This window comes from Pongo abelii, chromosome 2 (genome assembly GCF_028885655.2).
Source record: "Pongo abelii isolate AG06213 chromosome 2, NHGRI_mPonAbe1-v2.0_pri, whole genome shotgun sequence".
Lineage (NCBI taxonomy): Eukaryota > Metazoa > Chordata > Mammalia > Primates > Hominidae > Pongo > Pongo abelii.
Genome location: NC_085928.1, coordinates 191,066,740 through 191,077,500, shown reverse-complemented (window position 1 = coordinate 191,077,500; position 10,761 = coordinate 191,066,740). Strand labels below are relative to the sequence as shown.

At 41.5% G+C, this 10,761-nt stretch overlaps 1 long non-coding RNA gene across 1 annotated transcript in view; it reads right to left on the bottom strand.

Moving 5' to 3' along the window:
• Positions 1-720: 720 nt before the first annotated feature.
• LOC134761065 (uncharacterized) overlaps positions 721-10,761 on the bottom strand; it is a 67,291-nt gene continuing 57,250 nt past the window's right edge. Inside the window, exon 3 of the long non-coding RNA XR_010139321.1 lies at positions 721-854. This is a non-coding gene — a long non-coding RNA (uncharacterized LOC134761065). The remainder of the gene's footprint in view (positions 855-10,761) is intronic.

The following is a 10,761-nucleotide window of genomic DNA, read 5'->3' as shown; positions in this document are numbered from 1 at the left end:
TTACCAATTGGTAGACAAGCCACTAGCTCAGCTGGGAGCACTGTATCCTGAAGGGTTTTTCTAACAAAAATATACATCATTGTAACCATGAAAAATATATTTCCTATCTCTGACTTGTATTTATAAAAACTGCATTTCCCCAGTGCCTATCACAACAAATGAGGATTTAAGTTACTTGTTAAGTTACATGAGGGTAGCAACTTCTTTTGTGAGAATTCTTTGTTTATTTGGTTTAAGAAACTGATTCCAAATGTTTTTGTGCATAGAAGCCTTTTCTAGCCTCCATTCAGTATCAAGACCTTATAAGAACACTGAGGAAGAACAAAAATAGAGTTTTCTCTGTTGAAATCCCTGTGCTGGCAGCATGTGTGACCTGGCCTACACAAGCGTTGGCCAAGATACTGAAATCTGGAATAAATTCCAAGGGTTAAGGTTAAAGCAGCATAGGACAAAGGAGTGCCAGAGGAAAATCCAATAGTAGGTGGAGCTAAAGTTAAACATCCAGGGAACCAAGTTCAAAGGACTGCATACAGGATCAGAATTAAGGTAGCCAAGTCTAAAGTTTTGAGACACAGAGGTAAATCAGAGTAATAATACAGAAAACAAGAAGAAAGGAGTGGGATGATTAGGCAGGAGAATCCATTTATCAGTAGCTTTACTCACAGTCAGTCTGATGGTTGAGCACATGCATGTGCCAGACTGGATTGAAGGGCAAGGAACAGAGTGGAAGCACAGAGTATTGTTCCTGAGAGGGCCATGCCAACTAGGCTATCTTTCATCCTAAATCATATGGGTCTTAGGTATGGTGGGGTCTCAGCAACACGAATCCAGAAAGAGGGAAGTAGAAGCCAAACCTAGACAGAATACAGAATGATGTGTTTCAGAGGGGCCATCAGGAGGATGGGCAACATCCAAAACACCAAGAGGGCTCTGGAGTTTTTATCAGGAGTGTCCATTCCAATCCGTGTGGAATGGTAGCATGAGACCAAGTCAAGCAAAACGTCAATTCCCAACCCACAGCAGACCAGAGATCTGAACTGCATTCCACTAATCAAAGACCTGGAGTGCTCAATACAAAGACCAATGGAGGCCTTCTTGAAGAATAGACTGGCTTGTGGAGAGTAGGCAATGCCTCTGTGACTGATTGCCTCAATGGGAGGGTGGGTAGACATTGCTAACGGGACAAAGCATAGACTCTTAGCATTTGATGGTTTAACTTTCAACTTTTAGTTATTTCTGAGACACATGCACCTCAAAGTTAAAAGTTAAACAGGGTAATATATGTAAAGTGCCTAGTCCCTGAATGAGATAACTTTCCCTGCTAACACCTGGGAGCTTACTCAGTGGTAAAAGCCTCTGGGTTGTCCCAATTGGTATCATCACTTTGGGCAACTACAATGTTAAGCAAGTATCCTGATAGTTTTTGAAAAGTACACTGGAGATAGGGCTTTTCCTGCAAAGTGAGCCCCGAAGTCAAATTTCAAGCCCTGTGAATGGTTTGTAATTTTTCAGAAATCTTCCAGACAGGTCAAATAGTGACAATTCACTAAGGATACAGCTTTTAGCCCCGGCACTCCAAACCTGGTCTATTCCCTCCAGTGGCTGCTAGGCTACTGGTTTTTACAAATACTGAGACTATGAAGCTTCTGGTTTTCGAGGTTACCATGGAGCTGGCAAGAGGGGGATGGGAATAGGACAAATGCCACAAAACTCGCTCTTCTTACTAAGATTTAGGAGCCCCCCTTTTTTTTCAGTGAACACCCCTCAAATTGTTGCAAACATTTCATTAATTTCTAGAGTTCTGAAAAAGTTTATTTTGGCAATATTTGCCAGTGTAGTCATTGCTTTTATGGAAAAGTGAATATTCAGATGTCTTTATTCCACTATTCTAAAAGTTAGCGCAGCCACTCTGGAAAACAGTTTGGCATTTCTTCAAAATGTTAAACATAGGATTATCACATGACTGATAAATTACACTCCAATGTATATACCCAACAGAAAACAAAACATAGTCTATACAAAAACATGTACATAGGCCAGGCATAGTGGTTCACACCTGTAATCCCAGCACTTTGGGAGGTCAAGGCTAGTAGCTCACTTGAGCTCAGGAGTTCAAGACCAGCCTGGGCAACATGGTAAAATCCTGTCTCTACAAAAAAAATACAAAAATTAGCCAGACCTTGTGGCATAGGCCTGTAGTCCCAGCTACTTGGGGGGCTGAGGTGGGAGGATGGCTTGAGCCCAGAAGGTGGAGGTTGTAGTGAGCCAAGATCACACCACTGCACTCCAGCCTGGGTGACAGAGTGAGACTCAGTCTCAAAAAAAAAAAAAAAAGAGTACATAACTGTTCATAGCAACAGTATTAATAAAAGCCAAAAATAGAAATAATCAAAATGCTCCTTATTTAACGAACCGGTTTTAAAAACTGTGATATATCTGTAAGAGTTAAAGAAAGAGGAAACAAACACAAAAAATGTGGCAAACCTGTCAAAGACAGGTTTATTTGGGATAATAAACCTGAGAGGGTCTTCTGGCTGATTTCAGTCAGGAGTACTCCCTGTTACAGACTAAGAGTATTTATTGGTTTTAGGTTGAGAGAGCTTATCACAGGCTTGGAATGTTTCTGTGTAGGGGAGAAGTCTATTGCAGGGTTGGAATGTCTCTGGTTGGAGGGGAGGTAACCTTGGGGCTGACATCCCTCCAGCTGGAGGGGAAGTTATCTCAGGAGGGGTTTATCTTACGGTTGGAATGTTTCTGGTAGGAGATGTCATTTGTGGTTTACAGTCATGCTCACCTTACCCATTAGGCTGATGCTCTTTGGATTTAGGCAGTTTTTGATCAAGGAGAACTTTAGAATGGGGGTGCTTGTCCAAGATGGCAATGCTCCTGCTCTGTCAACATCCACACCAGTGAAATATTATTCACCAATAAAAAGAAAGGAAGTATCGATACATGCTTCAACATGGATGATCCTTGAAAACATTATGCTAAATAAGTGAAAGAAGCCAGTGAAGACTAAGCTCTAATTTTTGATCTTGCCCAAATTCCTATCTAAGGGGTCTAGGGAGTCATGCCCTACAAACCATAAATTCTCATCAGATGGGTTTTATTTAACCCTATATATCGTGACTTACTTTTCAATCTGACTCTGGCACAACATTATGAGACAAGGAAAAAAATATTTAACCTCAAAATATATTTCCTTGACATACCTTGAATTGCCCTGCAAAGTCTTTTGTGGGAAAAACCCACATTCTACAGAGAATGTGTTTTCCTTCCTTTCTTTCCAGATCCAGGAGATAATCAACTAAGTACCAGGCACCCTTTTAGGTCTGATAAAAAATATTTCATAACCTGCTCTCTCTCTCTGAAGTCGGCTATCTGAGAGATTCCCCTGTACAATAAAACTTGGTCTCCACATCCTTTATCTTAAGCTGAACATTTCCTTTCCATTGATCCCAGGTCTTCAGATAAACTCAGCCAATTGTCAACCAGAAAATGTTTAAATTTACCTATAGTCTGGAAGCCCCCACTTTTGTTGTCCCACCTTTCTGAACCAAACCAATGTATTTCTTAAATGTATTTGATTGATGTCTCATGCCTCCCTAAAATATATAAAACCAATCTGTACCCCGACCACTTTGGGCACATGTTCTCACCTCCCGAGGGTTATGTCATGGGCCATGGTCATTCATATTTAGCTCAGAATAAATCTCTTAAAATATTTTACAGAGTTTGACTCTTTTTGTCAATACCAGTCACAACTGCATTTTTGTATGATTCCATTTGTATGAAAGGTTCATAATAGGTAAATTTATACAGAGAGAAAGTAAATTAATGGTTGCCTAGGGTTGGGGAAGGTGGGGAAATGGGAACGGTGATGGCTAAGGGGTACAGGGTTTTTTGGGGGGTGATGAAAATGTTCTGGAACTTATAGTGGTGAAGGTTGCAGAACTCTGTGGCTATACTAAAACCCACTGAATTCTACCCTTTAAAAGGATGAATTTTGGGCTAGGTAAATTATATCTCAATAAAACACTCACTTAAAAAAATCTGCCTTTTTCCCTTATGTCTAGGTGTTTTGCAGAATTCAGGTTCCCTTTGTTTTTCACTCAGAGCACTAGCTCTGAGGAAACCCGGGGGATCCTAGCTTCACCTCCTTCCTCTCAAGCCACTGGCTGGTTCCTGTTCCCTGCTCCCTCCTCTCACACAAAGCAAAAAGCCTCCAGCTGCTGGGAGAGGAGCAAGAAACCCTCCCACCCTCCCTCCGGGCCCAGGCAAAGATCCACCATTTCATAGGGCAGGCAGCAAGAATATTAAAGAAATAATGGCCCCAACAAACAAACAACAACAACAACAAAAAGAAATAATGGCCCAAAACTTCCCAATTTGATGGAAAAAATTAATGAAAAACAACCAGTGTCCTATCCTGACTCTAATCTTTCCCAGGATACCAAAAGGAGGCCTGTGAAAAAGAGTTCACGGGTAAATGTGATCCCCTCTTGCATCTGGAACTCCCTATCATTTCAAATTGTTAGCTCAGTCAGCCTTTAAAAAATTAGTAAAATTTTAGCTGTTGTTTTACCTGCTTTTTTTTTTGGCGGTGGGGAGCTTTCTTGACAGCCAAAAATCCTTTTCCTCTCAAGCTTTGCCAAACGTAAACCAATTTCTGTGTCCCACCTCTCCTTAGAAGGGCTTTTAACTCTTGCTTTATAATGTCAGTTCTTTGATGGGCTCAAGAAAAGTTATGACTTAGAAATTGTTCTGTTTTCTGCTCATAGTTAGGCATGGTTAGCCATGTTCAACTCTACAACCTAAGCAGAAGTTCAGTCAATATATTTTGTTATTTCCAACATTGTATTTTTCATGTGTAGAAATTTCATTTAGGTCTTTCTATATCTTCAATGTCTCTCTTCATCATATATCCTTGAGTATATTTATAGGATTTATAATAGCTACTTCTGGTCCTTATCTACCACTTTCACCATTTCTGGATACATCCCTATCAGTTGATTTTTCTCCTATTTATGGATCCTTTTTTCTGCCTATTTCTATACCTAATAAGTTTCTATACCTAATAAATTATCATTCAATGTCAGACATTGTGATTTTTAAAAGTTTTAACATGTACAATTTTGTAGAGGGCTAGATTCTGTTGTTTACATTTAAAAAGTGTTAGTTTTTTTTCAGGGACACAGTTAATTAACTTAACGATAATCCTTTTGAGGCTTTCTTTTTTTTTTTTTTTTTTTTGAGACAGCCTCACTCTGTCACCCAGGCTGGAATCTCAGCTCACTGCAACCTCCGCCACCCGGGTTCAAGCAATTCTCCTGCCTCAGCCTCCTGAGTAGCTGGGATTACAGGCATGTGCCACCATGCCCAGCTAATTTTTGTATTTTTAGTAGAGACAGGGTTTCACCATGTTGGCCAGGCTGGTCTTGAACTCCTGACCTCAGGTGATCCGTCTGCTTCGGCCTCCCAAAGTGCTGGGATTACAGGCATGAGCCACTGTGCCCAGCCCTGAGATTGTCTTTTATGCTCTATTATGGATAATTCAGATAAGCCTTGATTGTAAAACTAATTTAGTCTGAATGTTAAAGCATGACACTTCTGAGGAGCTGACCATGTGTATTAGGAGTTGTCTTCACTGAGACTAGTAGAACATAAACTATTCTCAGCCTTTTGTGAACTAACCCAATTGTTTGGCCTATTGCTTTCTGATTCCTGTCTCCTAGCTTCAGGAAGTTTCCTGTCATACATTCACCTATTCATAGTTGTCAAAGACCTGAGGAGAGCCCTGTGCAAATGTCTGGAGCTCTCTTAGTTGCAGCTCCCCTTTCTGTAAACTCTGCCCCCACAAATTCTAGCTGCCTAGGTTTTCCTGATCTATTACTTCAATGCAAGAAGACCACAAGGCTCAGCTTCAGTTTTTCCTCCCTGCACTGTGGAAACTACCTCCAGGAAGAAAATTGGTGGCATCACCCAGGCGCAGTGGCTCACACCTGTAATCCTAGCGCTTTGGGAGGCTGAGGTGGGCAGATCACCTGAGGTCAGGAGATCTAGACCAGCCCGGCCAACATGGTGAAACCCCGTCTCTACTAAAAGTAAAAAAATTAGCCAGGCGTGGTGGCATATGCCTTTAATCCCAGCTACTCAGGAGGCTGAAGCAGAAGAATCGCTTGAACCCGGGAGGTGGAGGTTGCAGTGAGCCGAGATCATGCCATCGCACTCTAGCCTGGTAGACAAGAGCAAGACTTCATCTCAAAAAAAAAAAAAAAGAAAATTGGTGTCATCACAATCCTTGTCTCATTTGTTTCCCTTCTGTTAGGGATCGTGGTCCTATGCTATTTGTTGTACAGTCTCTGAATACAGTTGCTTGATTGTCTATTTACTTATGATAGGAAAGTAATTCCCATAGTAGTAAATTATTGTGGGAGAAAGCAAAAGTCTTAATTTTTTTTATTAGTATTATTTTTAATTGACAAATTTTAATTGTATACATTTATGGGGCATAATGTGATGTCTTGATATATGTATACAGTGTGAAATGATTCTTAGTACATTTTGAATAGCAAGTCAGCCTTCACATTTGGTGGTCTGCATTTATCTGGAGAAAAATCAAAGACAAAGGTAGTGATGTTAAGCTACTTTTTTTGACCTCAATCTTTAGAGCCAAGTCTATGCTCAATGCAAACATCCAGAAGCTCTACTCGAGGCTGATGTTCTTAGTTTCTTCCTCCAACCCTCAAAAACAGCTCCTTAGCCCAGATAATTGCTTCCAGCTCTACCCCTTCTGTCTAGTGTTCCAAACTCTCATAATTCTAATTTAATGTCTCCAGTTCTTATCCTGTGCCACATTCCTAGTCTCTACTTCTCAGATCAGCTCTTTCAAGCTGACATAGCATTTGACCTATCCTATTAGCCTGAGTTCTTTTCTTACCTCTCGTACGAGATAGCATGCATTACATTGCAAGTCACATAGACTCCAACTCAAATTAGCTTTCATACACTTAGGGTTTATTGCTCATGTACTAGAAATCTGGTGGTAGGTCAGGATTCTGAGTTACTTGATTCAGTGGCTAAAAGGAAATGCCGTTTCTCAGTCTTTCTTGGCTTGTCCTTGCATGATATCAGCTTTATCCTAAGGCCAACTTCACTAATGGTAGCAATATGACTACTGTGACTACTATCGTTACTGTTGCTAATATGGCTACAGCACTTCCAGGCTGCTTATCTAAACAAAATGACCAAGAAGATGAGAAAGATAAAGAGATTCTTTTCTTTTAAGAAATGGGGTTTCACTCTGTCACCCAAGATGGAGTTCAGTGCACAATCATAGCTCATTGCAGCCTCAAACTCCTGGGCTCAAGGGATCCTCCCACCTTAGCCTCCCCAGTAGCTAGGACTACAGGCACATGCCATCACACCCAGCTAATTTTTTTTTTTAATTTTCGGTAGAGATGAGGTCTTGTTATGTTGCCCAGGCCAGTCTAGAACTCCTGGGCTAAGCAATCCACCTGCCTCAGCCTCCCAAAGTGCTAGGATTACAGGCATCAGCCGTCACACTTGGCCAAGAGACTATTTCTTAGATATTGCCAGAAAACATCTTTTGCAGTGCTTTTGTCCCATTCCTTAGCCTATGTATCACCTCTAAACCTACACTTTGGCGAGGTGATGAGATTGCATTGCTGCATATGCGGATCCATTCCTAGTGTCAGGGGTGAAGTCAAGTATCCACAAACACATGGGCTGAGTCAAAAAGGAATAGATACTCAAGTGAAAATCAGGTAGTGACCAAGAGAAGAAGGAATGAATGTTGAGGAAGCAACATCTGGAAACATTTATTTGGATAATATTTGGGAAAATAGCTTGTTCTAAGGTCTGAGGAGGGGAAAATACAAGAGAAGCCTGGAACTCTTGTAATACCAGATGACATGCCAGGAATATGTTAAAAGACACAAAAGCCCACTTGAAAGAACTACAAATGGCCAAAACTGGAACAATTTGAGCAATAAATAAAACAGTAGTGGATTATAACCCAAAGTATAAAATAAATATGTATGGATCAATACTGATATAAATATATTACTAAATAAATAAATGGGAGTGAAGGGATACATTTTCTTCACAGAAGAATTCCAAACAATATATGTAGATAGTTCTTCTTCAAGAAGTGGAGCTTAATTTCAGTCCTCTGGAGTTTAGGCTAAACTTAGCGTATAGCTTCCAAAGAATAAAGAAAGAAAAGGGGAAGATCATGGAGATCATTCCAAGATGGCCGAATAGGAACAGCTCCCAGCATCAGCGACGCAGAAGACAGGTGATTTCTGCATTTCTAACTGAGGTACCGAGTTCATCTCATTGGGACTTGTTGGACAGTGGGTGCAGCCCACACAGTGTGAGCCAAAGCAGGGTGGGGCATCTCCTCAACCGAGAAGTGCAAGGGGTTGGGGAATTCCCTTTCCTAGCCAAGGGAAGCCATGACAGATGGTACCTAGAAAATCGGCACACTCCCACCCTAATACTGCACTTTTCCAATGGTCTTAGCAAATGGCACACCAGGAGATTATATCCCGCACCTGGCTCAGTGGGTCCCACACCCACGGAGCCTTGCTCACTGCTAGCACAGCAGTCTGAGATCAAACTGCGAGGTGGCAGCAAGGCTCGGGGAGGGGCATCCGCCATTGCTGAGGCTTGAGTAGGTAAACAAAGCGACTGGGAAGCTCAAACTGGGTGGAGCCCACCGCAGCTCAAAGAGGCCTGCCTGCCTTTGTAGACTCCACCGCTGGGGGGAAGGGCATAGCTGAACAAAAGGCAGCAGAAACTTCTGCAGACTTAAACGTCGCTATCTGACAGGTTTGAAGAGAGCAATGGTTCTCACAGCACGGAGTTTGAGATCTGACAATGGACAGACTGCCTCTCAAGTGGGTCCCTGACCCCTGAGTAGCCTAACTGAGAGACACCTCCCAATAGGGGCTGACTGACACCTCATACAGCAGGGTGCCCCTCTGAGACGAAGCTTCCAGAGGAAGGATCAGGCAGCAACATTTGCTGTTCTGCAATATTTGCTGTTCTGCAGCCTCTGCTGGTGACACCCAGGCAAACAGGGTCTGGAGTGGACCTCCAGCAAACTCCAACAGACCTGCAGCTGAGGGTCCTGACTGTTAGAAGGAAAACTAACAAACAGAAAGGAATAGCATCAACATCAACAAAAAGAACATCCACACCAAAACCCCATCTACAGGTCACCATCATCAAAGACCAAAGGTAGATAAAACCGCAAAGATGGGGAGAACCCAGAGCAGAAAAGCTGAAAATTCTAAAAATCAGAGCGCCTCTTCTCCTCCAAAGGATTACAGCTCCTTGCCAGCAATGGAACAATGTTGGATGGAGAATGACTTTGACGAGTTGACAGAAGTAGGCTTCAGAAGATCGGTAATAACAAACTTCTCCAAGCTAAAGGAGGATGTTCAAACCCATCTCAAAGAAGATAAAAACCTTGAAAAAAGATTAGGTGAATGGCTAACTAGAATAAACAGCATAGAGAAGAACTTAAATGACCTGATGGAGCTGAAAACCATGGCACAAGAACTACATGATGCATGCACAAGCTTCAGTAGCTGATTCGATCAAGTGGAACAAGGGTATCAGTGATTGAAGATCAAATGAATGAAATAAAGTGAGAAGAGAAGTTTAGAGAAAAAAGAGTAAGAAGAAATGAACAAAGCCTCCAAGAAATATGGGACTATGTGAAAAGACTAAATCTACATTTCATTGGTATACCTGAAAGTGACGGGGAGAATGGAACCAAGTTGGAAAACACTCTTCAGGATATTGTCCAGAACTCCCCCAACCTAGCAAGGCAGGCCAACATTCAAATTCAGGAAATACAGAGAATGTCACAAAGTACTCCTTGAGAAGAGCAACTCCAAGACACATAATTGTCAGATTCACCAAGGTTGAAATGAAGGAAAAAATATTAAGGGCAGCCAGAGAGAAAATTCAGGTTACCCACAAAGGGAAGCCCATCAGGCTAACAGCAGATCTCTCAAGCAGAAACTCTATAAGCCAGAAGAGACTGGGGACCAATATTCAACATTCTCAAAGAAAAGAATTTTCAACCCAGAATTTCATATCCAGCCAAACTAAGCTTCATAAGTGAAGGAGAAATAAAATCCTTTACAGACAAGCAAATGCTGAGAGATTTTGTCACCACCAGGATTGCCTTACAAGAGCTCCTGAAGGATGCACTAAACATGGAAAGGAACAACCAGTACCAGCCACTGCAAAAACATGCCAAATTGTAAAGACCATCAATGCTAGGAAGAAACTGCATCAACTAATGAGCAAAATAACCAGGTAACATCATAATGACAGGATCAAATTCACACATAACAATATTAACCTTAAATGTAAATGGGCTAAATGCCCCAATTAAAAGACACAGACTGGCAAATTGGATAAAGAGTAAAGACCCATCAGTGTGCCATATTCAGGAGACCAATCTCACTTGCAGAGACACATAGGCTCAAAATAAAGGGATGGAGGAAGATCTACCAAAAAAATGGAAAACAAAAAAAAAGCAGGAGTTGCAATCCTAGTCTCTGATAAAACAGGCTTTAAACCAACAAAGATCAAAAGAGACAAAGAAGGCCATTACATAATGGTAAAGGGATCAATTCAACAAGAAGAGCTAACTATCCTAAATATATATGCACCCAATACAGCAGCACCCAGATTCATAAAGCAAGTCCTTAAAGA